The 14815-nt window shown below is 37.1% G+C and overlaps 1 non-coding gene across 1 annotated transcript; it reads right to left on the bottom strand.

Annotated features, from left to right (window-relative positions):
- Positions 1–11385: 11385 nt before the first annotated feature.
- LOC148562336 (small nucleolar RNA R71) lies at positions 11386–11493 on the bottom strand. Its single transcript, XR_015887553.1, has one exon. It is a non-coding gene; the product is annotated as a small nucleolar RNA R71 (small nucleolar RNA).
- Positions 11494–14815: the final 3322 nt, after the last annotated feature.

Consider the following 14815-nt stretch of genomic DNA (forward strand, 5'->3'; position numbering starts at 1 on the left):
AACAAAGATGGAGAATACATGATGAAACTATAAGTGCAGAGAAAGTAAAATACAGAGAGTAGTTCTATGCCAAGAGGCTCCCTATAATTTCCAACTCTCATTTTAATTCAAAGCTACTCCTATATATACTACTCTTCTGATCTTCTAGTTGGCTCTTCAAGTCATGGGTATGGGCCTTTGGATCTTGAGTTTGAAGCAGTTATCTTCTTCATTGGGCTTAGTTTTACTTGCAGAGAGAAAGTGTGAAGTGGGCAGAGACTTTAGCTCAGGACGTTAGTGGTGTTAACGTTAAGTGAAATTGTGGGTTCAAGAACGTTAGTGACAATCACCTTTTTCACTAACGTTCCTGACCCAAGTTAGAGCCACGTTAACCTCAACGTTAGTGGCACAAACGTTGCCACTAACATTGCCTCTTGGTCCTTCGCACACGTTATTGGGACTTACCTTTCCCAATAACGTTGAGAAGCCTCCCCCTTTCTTACGTTAGAGTCCACGTTAACTTAGTTAACATGGCTCTTAACGTTAACTTGCCAACCTTCAAGAACGTTAGTGACACTTAACTTTGTCACTAACGTTCCAATGTGCCCCTATCTCCCACGTTAGAGTCCACGTTAACTAGGTTAACGTGGCCTCTAACGTAGCAATGCTAGCCATCTCCAACGTTAGTGACAAAGGTGAATGTCACTAACGTTGGCTCATCATCTTTCTTCTTCACGTTAGCTTCCACGTTAACTAAGTTAATGTGGCTCATTGTGGCTTGTGTGGTTCATTCCAACGTTAGTGACAAAGTTAGGTGTCACTAACGTTGGCGATCATTTACTTTCTCACGTTGGCTTCCACGTTAACGAAGTTAACGTGGAAGTTAACGTGGCTTGTGGAGGCTTGGCCAACGTTAGTGACAAAGTTAAATGTCACTAACGTTGGCTTCTCTTTTGCTTCTTAACATTAGCAGCCACGTTAACTAAGTTAACGTGGTAACTAACGTGGCCACTTATGAGCTTGGCCCAATGTTAGTGACAAAGGTAAGTGTCACTAACGTTGGCTCCATTTCCTTTTCTCCACGTTAGAGTTCACGTTAACTTAGTTAACGTGACTCTTAACGTGGGCAATGATGGCTTCGAGAGCGTTATTGGCGATTACTTTTCTCATTAACTTTGCAAGTTACTCCCATTCCACGTTAGGAGTTACGTTAATTAGATTAACGTGGCTGCTAACGTGGTTCTTTCTTGCTTCCTTTGTCCTGAAATCAAGCAATAGAGTGCATCAAAGTTCTAGTCCAAGTCATGGGAAGTACAACATCCAATTTGTCATTAAATTCATGCAAAATCCTCATGAAATCATGTAAAGTGCACAATTTATGCTTGAATCAAGATGTAAGTGAATATCTACCCAAAACTATCTTATTTTCTAAGGAAATGCATGAAACTACCCTAAAAATAGTAAAGAAAAGGTCAGTGAAACTGGCCAAAATGCCCTGGCATCAACCACCTCTCAAGCAACCAACAAGCTAGGACTACCTCTCTCATTCTATTGATTTTCCTTCAAGATCCTCAACGTAAGTGAAGAGAATACCTTCACTTCTCATCATCTCAATTCGGTCATCATACTGTTCCATGAAGAGATTATGGTTATTCATTTCTTGTAAAAAAAACCAACATTAGGAGCTTCCAAAAGAGTGACTAGACATAAAAAATCTAACGTCAAAAGGGTAAGAAAGTCTTCCTTTTCTTTCACAACATGTTCGGCTATATGGTTCCAAGAAGCATGAGATTGTGTTCCTCTTGTCTAAACCATGTTTCACTTATGTATCGTGCCCTAGGAACCTTAAGAAATTCACACAGCAATACTCAAGCTTAAGATGGCGAGAATTCATTCCCTTTCCTCTCCCTATGGATTCGGCCATGAGGTCTACTCCTAATTAAATGATGTGTTGTTTGCATTTATGATATTTTGGAGACTAGAAGTACTAAGAAAGTGATTTGAGGAGACTAGCAAAAGAAGGTTAGGACTAGTTAGAAGACCTCTTATGTGAATAAAGTGTTTCTATTGATGCTTGATGGCATTTCGGTGATGATAAATGATTTTGATTGTTTATGATATTGCTTGATACATGAATGAATATTTGAAACATTCTATTAATACTTGTTATGAAAGTTTGATGAATTTATGTGATGATGAAGGTGGCCAAATGGCACAAAAGCTCTTGGGACAAATTCTAAGTTTTGAATGATAAAGAGCAAGTAAAATATTTCATAGAATGCTTAAAGAGGTTGAAAACATAAAATAATTCAGGGACTAGAATAAAAGTGACTAAAAGAGTCTAAAAGAGACATAAACGTAATCTTTAACTCTATGAAAAAAGTATGATGCATTAACTTTGGATCAATATGTAACTTGGGATAAAAGTGGGTTAAAATTGTAATTAGTAAAATATTGGGTTTAAAAATATGGACATAGAAGGCTTAGGGATAAAAATGAAATTATAAAAGATTTGGACCTAAAGTGTAAATAAAATAAAGTTTCGGGCATAATTAACAAAGGTAGTAAAGTCTAGGGATAAAAGTATAAAAATGACAAATCTCTAGGATAAGGATAAAAAATTTGGGGTTAAAATGGTAAAATAGGCTAGGAAGGATAAAACCTTCATTAATAAAAAGTTTCAGGTCAAAATAGTAAGTTAGGAGATAGAAAAGGCAAATTGATAATTTTGAAAAATATAAGAGTGAAGCTACTTAGTTATGAGGTCTAGGAGTAAAACAGTCATTTTAAAAAAAAGAGCATGATAAAACAAATAATTATGAGTACAAGGACAAAAGGGTTATTTATGAATAAAGTATAAGACTAATATGGTAAACATAAAGAAAAAGGGGTTTGATGAGCAGATAATTTATACCCTTTTTGGCATTGTTTTTACTTAGTTTTTAGTATGTTTTAGTTATTTTTTATTAGTTTTTATTCAAAAATTATATTTCTGGATTTTACTATGAGTTTATGTATTTTTCTGTAATTTCAGGTATTTTCTAGCTGAAATTGAGGGACCTGAGCAAAAATCTGATTCAGAGGCTGAAAAAGGACTGCAGATGCTGTTGGATTCTGACCCTCTTGCATTGGAAAGTAGGCATCTTGGGCTTTCCAAAAATATATAATAGTTCATACTTTTTCTGAGATTTAATGGCCCAAACTGGCGTCCAAATCCAGCCTAAAACATCTTGGCATAAAACGCCCAAACTGGCACCAGAATTGGAGCTAAACGCCCAAACTGGCACCAAAGCTGGCGTTTAACTCCAGGAACAGCCTATGCAAGAAAAAGCTTCAATGCTCAGCCCAAGAACACACCAAGTAGGCCCCGGAAGTGGATTTCTGCACTATATGCACTTAGTTACTCATTTTCTGTAATCCCTAGTAGCTAGTTTAGTATAATAACACTTCTTACTATTGTATTAGAAGACTTTTCGCTCTTATTCTATCATAGACCATTGTTCACGTTTGGGGGCTGGCCTCACGGCCATGCCTAGACCTTTTTCACTTATGTATTTTCTATGGTGGAGTTTCTACACCCCATAGATTAAGGTGTGGAGCTCTGCTGTTCTTCATGAATTAATGCAAGTACTATTGTTTTTCTTTCAATTCACGCCTACTTCTTCTCCAATATATACTCTCGTACTTAATTCAGTTAAGTCAGAATGAAGGGGTGACCCGTGACAATCACCCAATCTTCGTTACTCGCTTAGCCAAGATCCGCGTGCCTGTCAACCACTGTAACACCCTAGCTACCAAAGCTCACGCTTCCGGCTGCGCAACTTTGATAACTCGGACATGACGACAACACTGATGCTATTTAATACTAAAATATGAGCCTGTTTGAAACTTTAAACCGCAATACTGCTCCCAAAAATACTTTCATCCGATAATATACATCCATAGATACCATACAACTTACAAAAACTCATAAAGAGTACATCCATATATATATATATATATAATATTACAACCATTACCCAATACAATTCCTATCCCTCTTACAGAATGTATCAAGATAAAGGCGAGGGAACAAAAATATACTAAAGCAATACAGAGCATCTCAATAACAACTAAATGAACTCTTCATACCTTCTGCGCCATATCCTGAAAGGGGAAAAATGTAGGGGGGGTGAGAACATCATCCTCGAAAGGGTTCTCAGTAGAGGGTTTTTTGGGAATTACTGTAATAGGATACATGAAGATAAACCGTACCAGTGACTAATAACTGTCTTATGCCTCTTTTCAAAAACAATGGTTTACAATAAAAGTAAAGTCGGAAATCTTTTCTGAAAGAGGAACCATTCAATTCTCAAAAACTCAAAAGCCTTTCAAAACGATTTATCTATGCTGAAACAAAATAGCCTTTCATATTTTGTTCCAAACCAGAAACACAAAACCGAAATCAACCCTCGGTTCATCTCATTCCAACGACGGCCCTAGGCCCAAACAATTCAACTATCAACCAATCACCACAGTTCAACAGAGTCCCAGTAGCAAACACAAATAGGAAGATGCAAGCACAAACAAACAGTTATTACAAGTAGAACAATTAGCAATTAATCACACAGGCAAACCAAGTATGATATGCACGCCCAAGCAATGTCACATAGATGCATATGATGCATGCCTGTCCCTAGTGGCTGATGATATCATCTGTCGGTTATAAAGCTAACCCGACAAGTCCTGGTAGCTAACCATTGGACTGTCCCTCTGTCGCGCATCCCCAACTCGAGTTATACTCATCATAAACTTGATCATAATCATGATCCATATCCATCACCCTCACTGGTGAATATTTACGGGGGCGAGCTCATCCGGGACTTTCACAGTGCCCGGCCACACTTACGACATAAGGTCAAAAGAGCTTCGAGTCTCAACCTGGAGCACGTGGTGGCTAGCCACTGCTTCCTTCCAAGGAAACCCTCATCTCCGATAGTGGAAGTGCAACATTCACATTTATCAATGATTCAGCATATACATGCATTCAATCTCTTCCATGGATCAACATCCATCTCAGCCATCCGGCTCACAGTTCAGTCCAGAACCAGCCAATATTCATATCATACACAGCCATTCCGGCTCACGGTTCAATCCAGAACCAACCAATATTTATAATCATACACAGCCATTCCGGCTCACAACAAAATGGCACTTCCACCTTCAACATCATCAATTCATAAAATCGGCATTTAAGACATAAATCACTTTTTCCCAAATCATTTCACTTTGAAATCAAGTTCCAACTCTTTTCAGCCTTGGCTTTAAAGATCTCATTTCTCAAATCATCTCAGGCTCATAAGCCACTTTTACTCAAGGTAAATTCCCCTTTTAAAACCATGCTACTCTCGGCATCCTCTTTTCAAAACTTCCATAACCATAAAAAGTTAAAGATTCATTTTGAAACATTCAAAATCATCCATCCAACAATGGGATTTTATAACAAAGTTTCTCGGCAAGGTCCCAAGTCCTTAGGGGAGAATAGCATAACTCATTTCGCCAAATTCATTTAAAATCATTAAAACCTTGGATTTTCGATTTGAGTAATAAAATAGGATCTAAGCAAAACCGAGTCACGTAATCATTTACTTCTTTCAAGCCGTTTCCTTTACTTAGGCAAAACCAGCTTCAACTCCTATGATAAATTCTAGAACGTTTCAACTGTTCAAAATTGTTTTAGTCTTGCAAGAATTTAGAATTCAAAGAGTACTTAAAACCTTTCTCAAAACATTTCAAAATGAAACTTGTCAATAGACATTCGGGTTCTTTCAAAGTCATTGAAACTCCTCTAATTGAAATCCTCAAGTCAAATTCAAAGGCATAGCCCTTGTCACACTTAAAACAGCTTTAAAACATAAATTTCATCTAAATAACTTCCTCCCAAAGGAGATACAATGCTTTTCTTAAGAAGCAAGACTAAATTAGAATTTCCTCTTTAGTAATTCATTTCAAAAGCATGAATCATCCTTTTCTTGATAATTCAAATAAAATAGTAGAAGTCTTTAAATCATCATTTCTCCAAACAACATTTCAGTAAAGACTCGGATTTTATAGAAATTTCGACAGCATCTCCCCTAAAATTTGGACTTTGCCACCTGATTTGGGTTCCAACCAAACCATTCCACAATCCTTTTCCAACAGCCCAAAAATCCAAAATCAATTCAAAGGCAAGCCAAAATTCAACAGTCAACCTCAATACCATATTTCCAGAAAACCGTTTCAAAATCAACTCATTATCAGCCGAATAAACTCATTTCTAAAGCTTTAAAGAAACGATTCAGCAACAATCATTTATCAAAAACCAGATCATTTAAAGCCAGCTAGGCTGGAATCAATAGTGTATTCTGTTTTACACATTCTCAAGAAAATCCATTCGATTCAAATCAATTTCCAACGGATTCAACTCGATCTCAAAGCTTTAAAAGAATCAATTTCAAAAGCATTTTGTTTCACAAAGCCACACAACAGTCGAGTCAAATAAACACCCATAATCATACAAAACAACCAAACAATACATAGGACTGATACAATCACCAAATACACATCCTCACATCAGTACCCATATGTAATAATTCCAATATACAAGAATATAGTTTTTGGAAAGCACCCCTACCTCAAAACGCAAAAGCATAGCCCAAACGCATCACATAATCCTTTCCGCCTCGACCCGAAATCAACAATCAAAATCCCGGCAGCCAAAACCTCGGTTCCAAGCCACTTTCGCAACAATCTCAACAACTCTAATCGTAACATACAAGAACCGAAACTCAATCGTATAGCAATTAACGCCACAAACCTCAGCGTATGATAACAGAATAGTAACTAAAGGGCTTTAAAATCGAAAATGCTTACCGAACCAAAAGAGGAACGGCTGAACCAGAACAGTGGCAGCCTCCGAACAGGTTCGGCGGCAGCCACCTCAAGCGGCAGCGGTGACGACTTCCGATCATGATAACCGTGACTGCATAACAACGTCATGACCATGAGACCCAGGAACAGGAAGGATTGAGAACCAACTGCAAAGACCCTTACCGGCGGTGGTTTCAGCGGCCAAGGCGGTTTTCTCCGGCGGCCATACAGTGGACCACAACCACTACGGCAGCGAGGTCTTTCCGGCGGCCAGAACTCTGGCGACGCAGCAGAAGTGATGTTTTCTGGTGGCAGAGGCTTACCGGCGCACCCCATGAGCGGCGACAAGGTTCCCAACAGCAGCTGGGCTTCATGGCGGCAGAGTAAGCACGACTGGCAACGGCGCGGCTGCAGGTCATGGCGCGTACGACGGCAACTCGATAGGACTCCGACGCGGTGGTTGGACCTCAGCTCGGCCTCAGATCCGTTCTCTCCTTCGCGCGTCTCCCTTTCTCTCAGCCTGGTTCGGCGACTCGTGGATGGACCGAATGACAGCGGCACGGGGACGGTGGTGCGACGGCGAGACGTGGGTCGACAGCAGGACACGTCGGCACACTCTCTTCTCTCTTCCCTTGCGTGACAGCCCTCAAGGCGTAGCACGACGGCGTGGAAAGATGGGATGGCAACGTTGAGTAGGACGGCGGCGCGATGGCGGCGGTGAGACCAGCACGCCGGCGCGAGTCTTCCTCTCCTTCTCCCTTATTCCACGGCCCCTTTCCCCTTACCCCCATTCTTCTTTCTTTTTCATTCTTTCAGAGAAAAAGAAAACTTTGAGTGTGTGTGCTGCCACTGCTGGGTGTTTGGGGGGAAAGGCTCGGTGGCTATTAGGGTTTCATGTTTTTGAAACTAAGGATTAAGGGTACTTTGGTAATTTCAAATAAAATTGGAAATAATTTAGTAATTGAAATCCAAATTAAATCCAACACTATTAGTACATAGAAAATACTATTTGCTCATCAATTTTACAAATTACTTTCAATAAAATGCCCAAATCAAATAATTAGAAATAATATACTTAATTTTTTTATTTTCCAAAATAGCAGTATTAATATTTAAAATATTACTTATCTAATCCAAATCATATAAAATCCTTATTATTTCATAACTATCAACTTTATAATTAAAATATAGAAAATAATCCAATAATTGTAAAATTGGATAATAATAATTATAACTTATTTCAAATTCAATAAATCAAACCTTGCCTTAGTTATCTTTAATAAAAATAATTTCTGAAATTAAGGCTACAGAAATACTGAATTTGAAATTAGCTCATGATAGCTCTCTTTTAAAAGCTCTGGGTCTTACAACCACAAAGCGGTCTACATGATGTTCAACGTAGTCATTGGACGACAGTTAGAGTATATTCTCTTGGATATCTAATACACGGACCGAGTCCGTGAGATTAGTATCTTCGTGGTATAGGCTAGAATTATTGGCAGCATTTCTGGGATCCGGAAAGTCTAAACCTTGTCTGTGGTATTCCGAGTAGGATCCGGGAAGGGATGACTGTGACAAGCTTCAAAACTGTGAATGTTGGGCGCAGTGACAGTGTGCAAAAGGATCAATGGATCCTATTCCGATGCTAGCAGGAACCAACAGATAATTAGCCATGCGGTAGCTGTACCTGGTATTTTTCATCCGAAACGAGAAATTCGACATTTGATTAGCCATGCAGAAACCGTAGAGGACCATTTTCACTGAGAGGATCTTACAGCTTGCCATGGAAGGAAGTAACGCATGGTTGGAAGAAGGCAATAGGAAAGCAGAGGTTCAGAAGCAACAAAGCATCTCCAGACGCTTATCTGAAATTCCCACCAGTGAATTACATAAGTAACTCTATCTTATTTTATGTTTTATTTATATTTTAATTATCAAAATCTCATAACCAATTGAATCCGCCTGACTGAGATTTACAAGATGATCATAGCTTGCTTCAAGCTGACAATCTCCGTGGGATCGACCCTTACTCACGTAAGGTTTATTACTTGGACAACCCAGTGCACTTGCTGGTTAGTTGTGCGGAGTTGTGAAAAGTGTGAATCACAATTTCCGTCCACCAAGTTTTTGGCGCCGTTGCCAGGGATTGTTCAAGTTTGGACAACTGACGGTTCATCTTGTTGCTTAGATTAGGTAATTTTATTTTATGTTTAAGCTTTTTAATTTTCTTTTCGAAATAAAATTTACAAAAAAATATATAGTTTTCGAAAAATTCAAAAAAATTATTTAAATATGTTCTTCAGAATTTTTAAGAACGAATTCTAGAGTTTCATAAGATATGTTGAAGCCTGGCTGGCTATTTAGCCATATCTAATCTTTTGGACTGAGGTTTCCACTTATCTTTGCAAGAGCCTTTTGGTTCCGATCAATTTGGCTGTTGTATGTAATGCTCTGCTAAAGCTTGGATGGCTATTTGGCCATGTCTAAATCTTTTGGACCGAAGCTTTCACTTAAAGCTTGGCTGGCCATTGGCCATGTCTAATTCTTTTGGACCGAAACTTTAGACTAACATTGCATGATTCCTGGAATTCTTATTAAAAATTTTGTATCCCTTTATTTTCTTTTTCCAAAATAATTTTTGAAAGAAATTACAAAAAATTTTAATAAAATCATAAAAAAAACCAAAAATATTTTGTGTTTCTTGTTTGAGTCTTGTGTCAACTTTTAAGTTTGGTGTCAATTGCATCTTTTTAATTTTCTAAATTTTTGAAAATTTATGCATGTGTTCTTTCTTGATCTTCAAGTTGTTCTTGATGATTTTCTTTGTTTGATCTTTGATTTTTATTGTTTTGTGTCTTGTTTTTCTTATGCATTTTCGAGTTCATAGTGTCCAAAGTTTAAAAATTTTTAAAAATATGTTCTTGATGTTCATCATGATCTTCAAAGTGTTCATGGTGTTCATCTTGACATTCAAGGTGTTCTTGCATGCATTAGTTGTTTTTATTTTAATTTCTTATATCTTGTGTTTGTTAGGTATTTTTCTCTCTCCTCATTAAAAATTCAAAAATAAAAAATAATATCTTCCCCTTATTTTACTAATAAATTTCAAAATTTTGAGTTGATTTGGTCAAAAATTTTTAAAATTTAGTTGTTTCTTATTAGTCAAGTCAAAATTTCAATTTAAAAATTTTTATCTTTTCAAATATTTTTCAAAAATCAAATCTTTTTCATTTTTCTTCTAAATATTATCGAAAATTTCAAAATTAATTTTCAAAATCTTTTTCTTATTTTTATTTCATATTTTCGAAATTAATGCTAACAATTAATGTTTTGAGTCAAAAAGTTTCAAGTTGTTACTTGCCTATTAAGAAATGTTCAATCCTTAAATTCTAGAATCATATCTTTTAGTCTCTTGTTAGTCAAGTAATCAACTATAATTTCCTTTTCAAATCTTTTTTTCCAATCATATCTTTTTCAAAACTTAATTTTAAATCTTTTTCTAACTTCTTATCTTTTCAAAATTGATTTTCAAATCTTTTTCAATTAACTACTTGACTTTTTGATTGTTTTACTATTTCTTATCTTTTTCAAAATCACCTAACTACTTAATTTTCGAAAATAACTAACCTTTTTTTTCAAAATTCTTTTTAATTAACTAATTGTTTTAAGTTTTAGTTTTATTTTATTTCTTTTAATATTTTTGAATACTAACCAATAATTAAAATAAAAATAAAAATATCTTTCTTTTCTTTTAATTAACTTTCGAATTTCCTTCCTCCCTCATCTCTTTCTATTTATTTATTTGATTACTAACACTTCTCTTCTTCTTATAATTCGAACCCTCTCCCTCTCTCTGTGTTCGAATTCTTCTTCTCCCTTCTTCATTCTATTTCTTCTATTCTTCTACTCACATAAAGGAATATCTATACTATGACATAGAGGATTCCTATTCTTTTCTGTTCTCTTCTTTTTCATATGAGCAAGAGCAAGGATAAGAACATTCTTGTTGAAGCTGATCCTGAACCTGAAAGAAATCTGAAGAGGAAGCTAAGAGAAGCTAAAGCACAACACTCTAGAGAGGACCTAACAGAAATTTTCGAAAAAGAAGGAGACATGGCAGCCGAAAATAACAACAATGGTAGAGATGCAAGGAAGATGCATGGTGACTTTACTGCACCCACTTCTGACTTCTATGGAAGAAGCATCTCAATTCCTGCAATTAGAGCAAACAACTTTGAGCTTAAGCCTCAATTAGTTTCTCTAATGTAGCAGAATTATAAGTTTTATGGACTTCCATTGGAAGATCCTCATCAGTTTTTAGCTGAATTCTTGTAAATCTGTGACACTGTTAAGACCAATGGGGTTAATCCTGAGGTCTACAGACTTATGCTTTTTCCCTTTGCTGTAAAAGACAGAGCTAGGACATGGTTGGACTCACAACCTAAAGAAAGCCTAAACTCTTTGGAAAAGTTGGTCAATGCTTTCTTGGCCAAATTCTTTCCACCTCAAAAATTGAGCAAGCTTAGAGTGGAAGTCCAAACCTTCAGACAGAAGGAAGGTGAATCCCTCTATGAAGCTTGGGAAAGATACAAGCAATTGATCAGAAGGTGTCCTTTTGACATGCTTTCAGAATGGAGCATTTTATGTATATTCTATGATGGTCTGTCTGAATTATCCAAGATGTCATTGGACCACTCTGCTGGTGGATCTCTTCATCTGAAGAAGACGCCTGCAGAAGCCCAGGAACTCATTGAGATGGTTGTAAATAACCAGTTCATGTATACTTCTGAAAGAAATCCTATGAATAATGGGTCAACTCAGAAGAAAGGAGTTCTTGAGATTGATACTCTGAATGCCATATTGGATCAGAATAAAATATTGACTCAGCACGTCAATATGATCTCTCAGAGTCTGACTGGAATGCAAGCTGCATCCGGCAGTACTAAAGAAGCTTCCTCTGAAGAAGAAGCTTATGACCCTGAGAATCCTGCAATGGAAGAGGTGAATTACATGGGAGAATTCTCTGGAAACACCTATAATCCTTCATGGAGAAATCATCCTAATTTCTCATGGAAGGATCAGCAGAAGCCTAATCAAGGCCTCAATAATAATAATGGTGGGAGAAATAGGTTTAGCAATAGCAAACCTTTTCCATCATCTTCTGAGCAACAGACAGAGAATTCTAAGCAGAGCCTCTCTGACTTAGCAACCATAATCTCTGATCTAAGTAAGACCACTCACAGTTTCATGACTGAAACAAGGTCCTCCATTAGAAATTTGGAGACACAAGTGGGTCAGCTGAGTAAAAGAGTTATTGAAATCCCTCCTAGTACTCTCCCAAGCAATACAGAAGAGAATCGAAAAAGAGAGTGCAAGGCCATCAACACGTCCAACATGGCCGAACCTGTAGAGGAGGGAAAGGCAGTGATTTCCACTGAGGAAGACCTCAATAGACGTCCACTGGCCACTAAGGAGTTCCCTATTGAGGAACCAAAGGAATCTGAGGCTCATACAGAGACCATAGAGATTCCACTGAACTTACTGTTGCCATTCATGAGCTCTGATGAGTATTCTTCCTTTGAAGAGGATGAAGATATTATTGAAGAGCAAGTTGCTCAGTATCTATGAGCAATCATAAAGCTGAATGCCAAGTTATTTGGTAATGAGACTTGGGAGGATGAACCTCCATTTCTCATCAATGAACTGAATAACTTGGTTCAACAGAAATTACCTCAGAAGAAATCAGATCCCGAAAAGTTCTTAATACCTTGCATCATAGGCACCATGACCTTTAAGAAGGCTCTGTGTGACTTTGGTTCAAGTATAAACCTCATGCCACTCTCTGTAATGGAGAAACTGGGGATCTTTGAGGTACAAGCTGTAAGAATCTCACTAGAGATGGCAGACAATTCAAGGAAACAGGCTTATGGACTTGTAGAGGATGTCTTAGTGAAGGTTGAAGGCTTTTACGTCCCTGCTGACTTCATAATCCTAGACACTAGGAAGGATGAGGATGAATCCATCATCCTTGGAAGACCCTTCCTAGCCACAGCAAGAGCTATGATTGATGTGGACTGACGTGGCAGAAATTGGCGAGTTAAGAAATTATTATAAGAGATACATTGCAAGTACAGTTCTTAACCAACCGAAAATCCAATTATCAATTTAGAAGGGTTGTCACAAAATTAAAATTAAAATCAAAATACTTGGAGTATGAATCCCAAGTCGTCTCCCAACGAGTTTCAGAAAGATGTGCTATTTTATAAATCAGATGTTTTCAAAAGTGGTTTGAGTTGATAAACAAGAATTTAAATTAGAAAAATTATGTAATTTTAAATAAAAGCCTTGACTGGGAGTAGATTAGTTGGAAGCCCTATTCTTGTTGGAGTACTCTAAAGATCAATTGATAATTGAAGGTTATTCTGCTTAGTTACCCTTTACTAAGTAGAGGGAAGTCAAGCAAGTCGGAAAGCTATTTCTAGTCACAAGTCCTAATCCTCTCCCTTGGGAAGGACTAGTGTCAATAACTAGAGGGCGATCTAACAATAAATCCAATTACAATTTTTCTCTTGAGTAACCCAACTCAAGGGCTCCTTTCAATCATCTCCCAATCAAATTATGGAACTACTCGCTCATTATGAATGTAAATTTCACAAAATAAGGAAGAGAAATACTGAAAGACATAAAAAATAATAATCAAAAGGATCAATTAAAATAAAAATAATTCTTGTATAAATAAATTCTAGAAATAATCCAAGAGTAACTCTGAGTAAATAAGGAACATGAAAGAGTAAGTGACTAGTAAGGAAACAAACTAGAATGACGAAGTCTTGACGGAGGTAATAACTCTTCTTAATGTTCTAATCCAAAAAGCAATAAAATCAAATCCTAAGAACTATGAATGTGTAGAGAGAAAACCTAGAGGAGAGGTAAAATCAGATCTAAAACAAAAACTAGATGGAATGAATGTTGTCCTTTGGTCTCTGCATGTTCTCTGGCTCTAATATGCTTTTCTAGGCCGAAAACTGGGTCGAAACAGGGCCCAAAATCGCCCCCAGCAAATTCTACAGATTCTGCAGATCGCACATGTCACTCAATCGCGTCATCCAGGTGTTCGCGTCATCCAGCGTTTTGCCTATCCACGCGTGCACGTCGTCCACGCCTTCGCGTCACTGGTGCAGTTTCCAATCCGCGCGGTCGCGTGAGCCATGCGTCCGCGTCACTGTAATTTCCTCTATATCGCGCTTTCGCGTGAGCCATGCGCCCGCATCACTTCTCGTTGGTCATCTCCTTAATTTCTTGTGTTCCTTCCATTTTTTTGCAAGCTTCCTTTCCAATCTCCAAGTCATTCATGCCCTATAGAGCTTGAAATACTTAACACACATATCACAGCATCGAATGGAATAAAGGAGAATTAAAATACAAAGTTAAAAGTCTCTAGGAAGCAAGTTTTTAATCATAAAGTATTTTTAGGAAGGAATTATAAATGCATGCTTATTTAATGAATAAGTGGGTAAAGATTTGATAAAACCACACAATTAAACACAATATAAACAATAAAATAATGGTTTATCAACCTCCCCACACTTAGATATTAGCATGTCCTCATGCTTAGTTGAAGGAGATAAAATAAATGAGTAGGAACATGTAAAACTCATGCAATACAATGCAATTATATGATTTTTTTTCCACTTGGTTAAAAGTGAATAAGCTCTCAAGACAATCACAAATCAAATTCCACTAATTCAATTCTTATACAGTAAGAACATATAAAAATGCAAGAAGGTAGCTCATGAAAGCAGGGAACATAGAATTTAAGCGTTGAACCCTCACTGATGATGTATGTATGCTCTAATCTCTCTAGTGTATAGGGTGATTACTCTATCCTTCTCTAATCATGCTTTCTAATTTTTGTTCTTCACCTAACCAATCAACAACATTTAATATA

Source organism: Arachis ipaensis, chromosome B6 (genome assembly GCF_059453495.1).
Source record: "Arachis ipaensis isolate K30076 ecotype BB chromosome B6, ASM5945349v1, whole genome shotgun sequence".
Lineage (NCBI taxonomy): Eukaryota > Viridiplantae > Streptophyta > Magnoliopsida > Fabales > Fabaceae > Arachis > Arachis ipaensis.